Here is a 12,960-nt window from a genome sequence, read left to right on the forward strand (position 1 = left end):
TTAATCAAATGTTGACAAGATGTCACCAACTGAACTCATTCAAAATTTCTAGTCTAAACTATACTGTAATTGTCTTTCATTGATGTTGGTATATTTAAAAAGGAGGACACGAATATCACTCAACGTTAACTTAAAAAAAAGTGATGTAATTGCCGGGATACGGCAAGCTTGAAACCCATCACAAAAAGTTGAGACAATACTCAGTTTCAGAAGAAACCTTAAACAGTGTGTTCAATTATGTATCTGAAGCAAGTATATAAGTATACAGCCCCAATACGTTTTCAAGACACTTTCAAGCTATATCTGATGAAACGCATATATTACATTATCCTGTATTGTATATTATATTACATGTCCCTCAACAGACCAATGGTATTAAATCCAACACATAGTACATTGTATGGATGAAACAGGACGCCAACCAAACATTAAACGATTGAATATATTAGAAAGAAAAGTGTTTCTCATTTGTTTTTATCATTTAGATATGTTATACTTGGGGAATTGATGCCAAGAATATACAACTTTGTTTTATGTAACAACAATCCAGCGACACGAGGAATTCACCCTAAAACATTGCACTCATAACATAAACTTTGCAGAAAAACTCAGAGATGAACTCATCACAAGAAATCCAACATTTTTACATGACTGAAACAACTCGGGGTGAATCTGGTAAGACGTTTTATCAAGACTGTTTTGAAATTGACATGTTTCAATCACGTTATATATTTCCATCTGTCAGTCAAAAATGGCACGATATGCGTATAGACCAAAATAATACACCTCGTTTCTTATTAGTATCCTCAGGCTTTGTTTATTATGATAAGCTATACTAAAGATAATATTCCCGAGTTCGAGTTCATCGTTGAAGTTCCCACCTATCGTCAAAGGCTCATCGTGTTTAAACGTCGTCAAATTACTTACATATTATGGTGCTTTAATCTACTACACGTTTGTCCAAATTAAAACAGAAAAGGCTGTCAATTGCAACCTCAAAACACTTTTTTACTTAAGAAAAACGAAAATGAAACTCAAATATAGTTTAAACTTACAACAATAACAACCTAATTACGTTTTTTTTATCTGTCGCGGTATATTTAACTTTTGGAAAGCATTCCCGCGTACACACTGGGCAATTTGATGATGTATTTAGATTAAAAACAAATTCAAACTAAATTATCTATCAAAAGTTTACTTCAAACCCCCTTCAAAACATTTCAATTGCAAGAAAACAACCCCGTGATGCAAGAATTTATTTGAAGAAACCGTGTTTGTTATGTAACTTGATTGATGAAGAACCCATTCCCCCAGCTTTTGTCTGTCGTTAGCCGCTGTCCATTTACTATTGAAGCCTAAGAAAATACTTGGATTATCCCCTGTCAACTTCTTTTTCTGCCGTTTAATCGTAGAAACCACTGAACATTGTCCACACAACCGCTAGCCATTCGATCGACGCATATATGAAGTACCCCTTACGTCAGTCGCGAAGGTCGACTGCAAATTTCTTTCTTGTAATTTTTAGAGTGTACTTTTCATATATACCATACTTTTATTGGAAATAACTACCCGGGAATGTATCTTTAACATATAATTCAAAATAACTACAAACTGGAGCAGACTTAACAAACAATATATATACACAGTTAGCATTCAAAAGATAAAAAATAACTCAAACAAAAACTACTAAGACAGTTCACTTTAAACAAGCGGATTCTAGCCCCTATTACACTACTACTACTAATAAAAATAAGTTCCACTTAAAGTAGCTCTATAATGTCAGCAGTGTTATAAGCACAAACTTTTAAAATTACATAATTGATATTTAATGGTGCGTCTGACAGTATCTGCAGGTAATCACCCCAATGTTTCCTTGAGTGGTGGTGGTGTGTATGTGTGTTTGGGCCCTTAATATTATGACAGCCAAAATGCTAGCCAGGAATTTCTTCAAGAACTTCTGAAAACGACCTTTTGATCTAGACAAAACTGTTTAATCTGAAACGAATCGATTTGCGCGATAGGGGATAGTGCTATTTGGGACATCGTACATCTTGATACCCGAGTGAGTATATTATGATATACCGTACCAAATTAAATGTGTCATTTCCGATATGCAAGCAGTTATGGGTTTAACGTCCTACTAACGAAGACACGGGGTTACGCCATACAGTGTGCTGTGAGCAGGGCCCTGGCAAAGATACATGGTCAGCGTCATTTTGGCGTATATCTGGGGTAACGGAAGGTTACTTTGCTAAAACACAGAAACTGAGATTTAACACAACATAAGACATACCAAATACTTGGACCACTCACAAGCCCTGACAATGAGTGAAAGTTTGCCAGGGCAGCGACTTTACGACTTACTCTTATTTTAAACTCCAACTTTCGAGGGTTGCTTCGCAACTAACATCTAACTACAACCCTATTCTAATCTCCTGATTAATTAACAGTATTAAGAAAATTATTGAAACGCCAAACAACTATCTGGTTTCTAATTATCTTATATATTTTCATCGTATTATTTAATGGTACTGGCATGCGTCACCGAATCAAATGCGGGAAAAGTAATAACACACCGAGTGTTTTCGGGTATAACATGAGGAGAAATTGATTCTTGACACTAATTGGCACCCACAACTATAAGATTTTATTTACATTTGAGTGCCATGTTTTTCTCGCTTCATGGTTAAAGTTACAATAATACCGTAGCCTAGCATATACCTACAGCAATTTATTATAGTCTTAAAAAGAGACATTCATACTTGCATGGGTTTGACTATCTCTATATTCCACATTATTTTAAAATTACAAAATATCATTTAATAAAGTTAAAGTTAAAGTTACAATAATACCGTAGCCTAGCATATACCTACAGCAATTTATTATAGTCTTAAAAAGAGACATTCATACTTGCATGGGTTTGACTATCTCTATATTCCACATTATTTTAAAATTACAAAATATCATTTAATAAAGAGCGTTGCACAATATTCTAGATTAAATGATACCCCCCCCCCCCCCCACACACACACACACACCACACCAAATACTCGGCGTCCATCATACCTATTGGTCCAGCAATCAAATAGATCAATCCAAGATCATTACTTCAAGACAAATGATTGATGGTCGTTTAGAGAATTGATGCTTTAGTTTAAGATATTTATTTAGTACTAGTGTAAAGGTATGTCAAATAAAGAGTATATGAAATGAAATGGGGCCAACGTCCTACTTTTCTGTAGCAACGGAGCTGCCAAGTTGCTCCAAGCAGTGCGCAAGGGTTCGCAGCGTTTCCTCCTATACTCTTCATTGAATTCCAACTATCAAGGGTTCTTTGACGTGTAGCCAACGTGTAAACTGGTGCGTATGTTTTTATACTATTAGCATGACTAAACATCGTTTGTTACTTTCTACATTCAATGTCATTCACAACTGATATGAAGCAACAGGGATGAAAAATACAGTTTATTTTAGGGTAAAGATCATTTGGGGAAATGCGGTTACCGCTTCATTTACAAGCCTGTGCATATGTACGGAAATAACTCGTTTTTCATGCCATTATCAACATTTTACCCAAAACACACTCGATTCGCACCGATCCACCACATTCGATGGTACAGTTCTGGACTAGACTCAGTTTCCGAAGCGGAAGCAAAATATTTTGCTGGATTTTCTAGAATTAGATGAGCCCAGCGATGCTATTTTATATGTTGTTTAGATAATCGCATTGTGTTCTTATCGACGTTGTAAATTTAATTAATTTTGAATAATATCGTATTCAAGCTAACCACACAGATTCGCTAAATTGTCGAAAATCTAACCACCGACATATTCAGAGTAAGATATTTTGTGCCTGCGCTCGTTAAAGATGCATTATGTAAGATCTAGATCTGCCTAACAGAAGTTCTTTCATTTGACCTCAAATATACTCTTCAAAAAAGTAGGGGATATTGAAATGCAAATACCTATGCAGGTTGTGATATGATAAATAGTCATGGACACTTGACATGCTTTGAGAGTATGTTCACAGATGAAGAACTTATCGCCCCAACAGAACCACTGAGCTGCACAAGCGATACGCAATAGCGCCATACACGTGGGAGGGGTTCATTGTCAAATTTGACACTTCAAGGAAGGGTTGATGAAAACTGCCGCGTGCTGGATTATCTATCCATGTTTGCTTTCCTATTGGTTCTTGCATAAGATTTTCTGTTTAGCGTATCTTTGCTTTAGTGTGTTACGTTTAATTTGATCGGGAGACGTGTTCGTCGACGTCAACGTCAACCGACAACACTGCAAGAATTGGCAATGGCACAGCAAGAGGAGTGGGTCAGATTGCCCCAAATCGTGATTGGACGGTTGATTAGGAGCATGCCACGATGAACTGCTGAATGTCTGAGGATTGGTGGAGCCATTACTCATTTTAAAGACAAAAATCAAAAAACGTCCATTTTCACTTTTGACGGTGTATCTCTTTGCCAGTGAAATGGGGCCGTCAGATAAGCCGCCCATTATGAACTGTTTATGTTCATGTGTAGGCAATTGACCTGTTATTAACATACACTGGTTACCTCTAATAATAACAGCAGTGCATTTCCGCAGTTTTGTATTGTTTCTGAATATCCCCTACTTTTTTTGAAGAGTATACTATATAAATCATCGGAGCAGAATAGTAGGACGTTAAACCCCGTTTCATTTTATTTGTATAAATCATAAATTCGACATTTATTCACATGAAAATCCCATAATCAGCTCTCCAGACCATCGAATGGATTTTACTTTCAACGGATTTAAACACAATTGACATTTAATAATTTAATTTAAAAATGGGTAATCGAGACTTTGTTTATTATCGGAACAAAGGTAACAATGACAATCGAGACTACACTGTTCTTCAAACGGCCATAACTCAGCTCAGAATGAAGTGATTTGATTGTTACAGCTAGAACGTTATCTAAATCTTAGATAATGCATCATTAAACTTCTTAGAAAAACAAATAAAATATCTATATGCCTCGTAAATTGATAGTTCAAACGTGTATATTTCAGCGACGGATCGGCATAAATGTTGCACACAATCTAATTTGAACGCGCATTAAATAGATGACGTTAAAAAAGAACATTTTTTACCAACCAGCATGGTACTCAGAAGCACTAATGTCTTTAATATAGAGACTCATTAGGTATTCTACACGATATTCCCCCGGCGGACAGAGCGATGGGTTTTACTTTTAAATTATCGAATAACATATAAAATACAAAGGCCTTTATGAATTGTTATATTGGAATACTTTATCAACCATAATACAATGGATCCTCAAACAATGGTTGTCTAAAACAATAATAAAACATCCTATACATTGTTCCGTTATATTCAAATTTAAAACAAAAGTCAGGTTGCTATATGACAATACAAGAGAGGATCATAATCAGGCAAGATCCACACTTCCTAGGCAAGGGTAGCAAGCATTAGCAAAACTCCTTAATAATAAACAATATTATCACACTTCAGAATTATGGACTATTGTTTCATTGGTAAATTTTTGTGTGGTAGATTTGGAACTACGAATACAGTATTTCATCTGAACGAATTTATAATCTTAGACTATTTTCAGGGAGTAGACTGTGTGAAAACGACCCTTTAAGCTGATCGATTGTAGAAATTGAGCCTTTGTATGTGTTCATTAATACTTCGTTCCGTTTTATTTTCGTTCATTTTTTAAAGATACATTTCCACGAAAGTATTAATAGGGTAGTTATTTCCAGTAAAAGTATGGCAAATTTTGTATGTATGGAAAATAGAGACATACAATCTTACTAGAAAAACACGGGACAAACATTTAAGGGTATCACTAACGGCCAACTTGTCTCTTGTTGTTTGCTTGAATGACGTAGGGAGCGCTTAGTTTTGCTAGAGGTTTTGAGAACAATGAAAGATTTAAACGCCTTGCAGACTTTGCAATTAAACGGCGGAAAAGGAAGTTGGCAGAGGTTAATCTAAAAATTTCATAGGCTTTGATATTTATGGTAAATGGGCAGTTAGTAACGATTAATTGGGCACGCTTATTATAATGGACAATAAGAGGTTAAATATTTTACTCATGAATATAAGTCCCTCTTAAACAAGCAGTGATAACTGTTGGACGTATATGATGGTCTGTGATTGAAATTTTATATGTTTTGATGGATACTAAAGTTAGAAGTGTCGGATAAACAGAGGCGTGTTTTATCAGAAGAGCCTTTACAGATGGTATTTTGAAGTATTAAAGAAATTATTTTTAAAGCTTACAAAATTTCCTTTCACTTTTTTTATATCTAAAAATAATCCCACAGCTTTCCTTAATAGACGTTAATTATACTGTTTCTCTCTCTCTCTCTACTTCAATATTAAGTTTCACTTTAATCTTAATGATACACGCTGTTCAAAATATCTCACCGTCTTGGGAGGTACTGTGTTCTAATTCCTGGAGATTCTTATAAATATTTCCACAAAATATGTTATAACACCGATCGCAAATTAAATCTAAACTCCATTTTTTCGTAGGAGCCACGGAAATGCGCAGGCTTATTAACAAGAAATTTACTGAGTTCACCTATAAAGTTCCCCAGGATTTTCTAGCGTGGTTTCCCTTGTCAGTGTTCAAGTGAGGTTGCTGGCAAGGAAAGAGGTACAGCAGTTCGGATGGTAAAAAAAAAACGAAGTCCCGTGTAAACGTTGGCGTGCACGTCAAAAAACTCTCGACATATTTGGAATTCAGTTGCTGTCCGGGCTAAATCCCCGCCCCTAATAGCACACTATGGCGTATGCCCGTCTTCATTATCCAGGTTGGTGCAGAAAAGTAGGACGGTCAAATTCATTTCATTTAATTTTTCGTGGTTACGGTTCCTTTTGACGTTTTCTCTTTTGTACATGTAATATACTCTTCAAAAAAGTAGGGGATATTCAGAAACAATACAAAACTGCGGAAATGCACTGCTGTTTTTATTAGAGGTAACCAGTGTATGTTAATAACAGGCCCATTGCCTACACATGAACATAAACAGTTCATATGGGCGGCTTATCTGACGGCCCCATCTACTCGCAAAGAGATACACTGTCAAAAGTGAAAATGGACGTTTTTGATTTTTGTCATATCACAACCTGCATATGTATTTGCATTTCAATATCCCCTACTTTTTTTGAAATTATATAATAATAACCAATCTGTTAATATAATCATTTGCATAAATGTAGTGCTGTCAGTCAACGAATAAACCCCACATAAATCAGCATTTAAAAGGGGCGTGTTGCATGTTTTAAACATTAGGGACAGTAACTACGATATTTGATGGGAGAATCTAAAATTCCAACAGTTTCTCTTTAAGGCTATCGTATAATCCCGACAAATTTGAAAAAAATATATCAAAAATTGTGTTTGATAAGAGTAACGAAATCAAATTCCCTGTTGAGAGACATAAATATAGAAGCCTATAAATACCATTCGTAATTTCTACTTTTCGCCCTTTCAAAACACGAAAGTCGAAAAGTCGAAAAGTACAAGTTACGACAAAATGTGAGGCGACAGCACGCTATACAAGCCAAAATCGACCTAAAAAATAGGAAATTAAGAAATAATACACCGCGATAATAGCGCCCCTCGTTTTTCCTAATTTCTTATTTTCGACTTTCATTTTGAATGGTAGTTATAGGCTTCTATACATAAATGTATTTATAGATACGCTTCTTCATCTTTTGTGAATGTGTTTTTATATTTATTTTAATTGGGATAAAAAAGCGTATTTATTGTATTTCCCATAGATTTGGGGTTGCTTGTATTTTTTGGAACGTGATGTTTGGTGGAGAGAAAACGAAATAAGACAAGAACTTGTAAAACCTGAATATAGGAATGTTTTCTTACTGACACTGTATATGACGGTTACCAGGTGTAGGTAATACAAGTTATATAACCCATGTTTAAATAACAGTAAATAAATATACACAAACACGTGCTACACATATCTAATCATATCAAACGCTACTCTTTTTTTTAAGAACAGAAAATAAATTTTTAGGTTTTGATTCTATATCAAAGAATAACATGTGGCTGTAATTAACAAACGTGTGAGTAAAATCATGGCTTTAAGAATATAAATAAAAAACAACACATGTAAACTTGATTACGTGACATCTTCTGGGAGATCAAATCGCCCACCGGAAAAAAACCACATAGAAAATCCTTTCACTGGCACTGCCTACAATATCTATTACAATATGTCATATTTTAAGAAGCTACATATTAGATGGCGTGGTATTATTCTTATAGAATGAAACTGAATTATGTATTTTTATTGTGAATAAATATTTACTAGAACATAAGGGTGCTGGTTCGCAAATCTGGAAGTCCGTGTTCGATCACTTTGTACAACGTAATAGTCGTTCGGATGGAACAAAAAACCGGGGTTCGGTGAACACAGTGGCGTGCACGTAAAGTAATCCTTGAGTAGGCCGTAGCACAGCTGCCCGGGCAAAATGTCCCTCATAGCACACTGCCATCTTCATTAGACCAGTCTGTGCAGAAAGAGTAGGGCGTTAAACCCACAGGCACTTGAAGGGATTAAAATAAAATGTCTTTATAACGCTGTAAAATGACAAATTTAATTAAATTGGAAGCTGTATAAGGATCATATGAAATCTCGTTGGGAATAAAAAGGACGGAAAGTGCTAGAAATAGTGAGTATTGTGAGATGATAGCAGGCGAAATGTCGCCAATAAGTCAAACCAAAATGGCGGGTGATAAACTTTATTAATAGTGTAATAGTCAAACAGTAGTAAGAAATTTTATTTTAATCCCTTCACGTGCCTGTGGTTAAACACCATTACATTTCATTTCGCAAAATGTTATAGGCCTAACCCTTATTTGAAGTTCGGTCCCTTCGCTGTCGGTGGTGCAGGACGGAGGGCCGAGCAATGAACAAACTAATAGTCGTTCGGATGGAATGGAAAACCGAGATCCGGTGTACACATTGGCGTGCACGTAAAATAACTCTTGATTGTTGGAATTCGAAATAAGAGTAGGCCGTAGCGCAGCTGATTGGGCAAAATGTCCCTCACAGCACATTACATGGCGTATGCTTACTTCATTATCCCACTCGGTGCAAAATAAATAGGACGTTAAACCTCACTTCATTTCATTTGGCAAAATATTATAGGCCCAGTCCTTATTTGAAGTTAGAAGTAGAAGTGAGTAATCGTGTCAGTATTTGCTAATATCCCTATATGATTCAACAATTGTCTTATAATAATGAGTTTGAACGTAAACGAGTAAATAAATCTGGAAATTGCGATGAATTCTAATGATCATCGAGAGCATAGAACATTGCTTAAATGGATCAAGTGCAATAGATGCATACTGTGTATTTTTTTCGAAATCATCTTTCAAAGATAGACTGTATAGTTTAATGAATCTTAAACAGTGCTAATACAGTTATATATCATTTATTCTTTCAAAGATAGACTGTATAGTTTAATGAACCGTAAATTCGTTTAAACAAACAGTGCTAATGCAGTTATATATCATTTATTCTTAAAGTTTATATATTGATCGATTTCTTCTTGTCAGGCTTTCTACAATATCCCTACATTTCTATATTAAGAATCACTTTGAAACCATATTAGTTCTTTTTCTTCTTATCTTTTTTTTAAACAAAGCCATTGATTAAAGGCACCACAAGCCAAGTTTGTCACGTGTATTTCAAAAGTGAAAAAATACACACTAATTTAATGTGAAGACTGTCATTAAGCACATCCGAGTATTTAAAAATTCATGATAATTGACTGGCTTGGCATAGTTATCATTACTATATTTGTCTAATAATAAGTGTAGCAGAACACTACCACATATAAATTTATTGGCCATAACGTAAGTTAGAAATGATTGATTTAAATAATGTATAAGCTTGGGCCTTTATTCTAGCATGATTATTTCACGCTCCTTCAATTTTACAAAAGCTGCATACTACGCCGTGCTAGCTATTAATAATCCATAATCGATCTATGCATGATGGTAGACGACTTAAAATTAACTTTTTTGTTCCTGAACACGTCTAATATTCAAAAGTGTCTACATGATTATTAAAGTTGTACATACCATTCTTTTTGAGACCGTTTTATATCTTTAATTATTGCTCTTACACACACTGACTATACATATAACACCTCTTTACTATCAGGCCAACACTTACATACAATATTTATCTTATACACCTACCAACAGCTATACGCGTGCATTACACGACTAGCTTTCAGATTACCCAGTCTTCAGTTGTTGGCATTGGTAACTAAAGGCGGTATGGTTTCCATACCGGATATTCGGAACGCTAAAAATATGTGGCTGATGTAGTTACTATATTAATAGTAACTAATTCTTACAAGTTTCAATGGAAACATTTATTTTAAAACTCAATTTAGTTAACTGACTTGATAATAGTGACTTGTTGATTGACAGCTCTCTTGAAAGGTCGGGGAGATGAAGTGAGCGGCATTGATATTTCGTCTGTCAGATTGAAGTGAAAGTGCACGATGTCCTAACTTTCAACAGTCTTGTTACCAACCAACATGTTCTAGGCAACCATTATCAGACGTCAAAGAAATAGATATTACAGTAACATTTATAAAATTACAATCCGATAGACAATTGATGGCAAGAGAATGGGAACAAATAGAACAGAGAAATTTTATTGAAAAGATGGCAAGCAAATTTATTATGGTAGTAAGGGGTGTAACTGTAAACCATGGATACACGACCGATGTTTTTCTATTCCAGCACACGGTTTGCACATGAGTACTGCATTCCAGTCCTAAAAGTGTATTAGAGTAACCGTGTTGGTAATCTACTCAAAAGATCCCCCCTCCTCTTCGAAAAATCACGGGGAACAAAAAAAAATCAAAAGAAGACCCCCCCCCCCCTACATAACACGTAAACAAATCAGTCCCCATACTAACCCAATACAACCCTCACAGGAAAGTCTGGTCTTGGTGATGCTGTAGACTTAACTTTTTAATTATTTTGTAGCTGCATTATATGTCATTCATGTACATGTAGATTGTACTTTTATCGCACGGTTGGATTAAGTAGAAAAGCAAAAGAGAGAGAGAGAGAGAGCTAGAGAGAGAGGGGGGGGGGTTAACGTCTACTCGACACAAACTAGGTCATTCCGGGACTAACATATGGTTTAATTTTATTTCAATAATTCGCTTGCGCGTAGGGGTCTTTTACAGTGGGCCACCCAACCCCCAAGTAGTAAAGCAAGGAATCCATGCACCGATTTGGCGCGCACGCAACAGTCCGGACAAAAATCTTCCATGTCAGTCACAACGCACATGTAGCCATTCTAAATAAATAAAAAAAACTATGTTATTCTTAAGTTAAACTCCATTCCTTTTATTTATCTTATAATTTTGTTTATGGTTAATTAACGATGTATATATATATTTGTATAATTATTTAGTGGTTTATTATTACAAACAAATGTTCACTGTTCTGATAAAGTCATTCTACAAATGAAAACTAAAGATAAATCACCTACTAATCAACTCGCAAATAATACGAACCCGTTGATTGGTAAAGACAGAAAACTATTTCAATCAATTATCTCTTCACAGTAGAAGAGAATTCCAGGAGTGCCAAAGTGGTAATCAAGCAGTGCCTAGTTACCTCGCAGCAAGATGAAATAACCAGACTCTATTGTACGTCCAACAATTCTGTTACTGCTTTGCATGATGCATTTCATAAGTTATTGAGGCTATTGCGTTAACAATTTTTTTGAATGTGGGGGGGGGGGGGGTCTCATCCTTAGTTCTATTAAATTGTTAATTAATTTCATTATTTAAAAAAACTTAAATAACCATTTCTTAAATTTACTCTATAGGTGGAAAGGAAACTAGAGTCTCCCCTTTACTCATCGGTACCTTTTTGTGGAAGAACATAAAGAAATGCAGTAAGGGCATTTGTAAATACTATCGTGTATAGGCTATATGAAGTCAACATTTTCTATTCTCGTTTTCACTGGTCAACCTCATACAGAATCTAGAGCAAAGCGTGAAAAGCGTTCAGCCCATCGAAAATGTGGGGAAACGTCGGAGCCGGGAAAATGACCAGAATTAGTAATTGCTTCCCCTAATCTCGTGATGGCGAATGTAGTGCCTCTATTTATGGCAATTCCCCCTTTCTCTCCACCCCCCCCCCCCTCTCAACGGCTTTTACATGGCAATTTTTGTGAACGTTTTCGTCTAGAATCATAGAAAAGTGTTTGAATTTCCATCTTTTGTCAGGTTTTGGTGAATATTCATGATTTTGGGGCGTAAGGAACAGGCAGTAAACAGACATATATTAGGGTGATCGTCTACTAAAATGACATCACTGCCTATAGAATCTTTTGACGGGACCTAGCAAGACATATTGGACTTTTTGTTGTTATAAAGATTAAGATCATCGGATTGTTCAAAAAAAAAAAAAAAAATTACAGGCCAAGAAATTTCTTCGATTTAACTTTGAAGTCAATGGGAATGGATTACTAGTTTGATTCCACGAGGCTGCAGTACACCATGTTAATTCTGGTCTCTTTGACCGACTCTAGCTTATCCTCAAATTCCCACTGGGTTGAGAGCTCTCTACCAAAGATGTAGCAACATGTGGCAACCTTTTGGAAAACTTGAGCCTGGCAGAAGCATATTAGTAAACAATAAACCTAACCAACCGCTTAACTAACTCTCTTATCCTCCAGTCTCAAAATGATGAATATTCACCACAATTTGGCAAAAAATGTATATCCAAGCCCTTTTCTTCGACTCTACACCTAAAAGTCAACAAAAATCTCCATGCATAAGGTAGAGCAGGATTACATTCGGGTAACCAGCTATGGAATTTATCGGTGTTCAGCAGAGGCGTAGCCGTGAAATATATATTGGGGGGGGGGGGCGCA

At 35.7% G+C, this 12,960-nt stretch overlaps 1 long non-coding RNA gene across 1 annotated transcript in view; it reads right to left on the reverse strand.

Annotated features, from left to right (window-relative positions):
* Positions 1-10,244, reverse strand: part of LOC126819658 (uncharacterized) — a 30,384-nt gene extending 20,140 nt beyond the window's left edge. Inside the window, exon 1 of the long non-coding RNA XR_008787979.1 lies at positions 10,128-10,244. This is a non-coding gene — a long non-coding RNA (uncharacterized LOC126819658). The remainder of the gene's footprint in view (positions 1-10,127) is intronic.
* Positions 10,245-12,960: the final 2,716 nt, after the last annotated feature.

This window comes from Patella vulgata, chromosome 4, assembly GCF_932274485.2.
Source record: "Patella vulgata chromosome 4, xgPatVulg1.2, whole genome shotgun sequence".
Taxonomy (NCBI): domain Eukaryota; kingdom Metazoa; phylum Mollusca; class Gastropoda; family Patellidae; genus Patella; species Patella vulgata.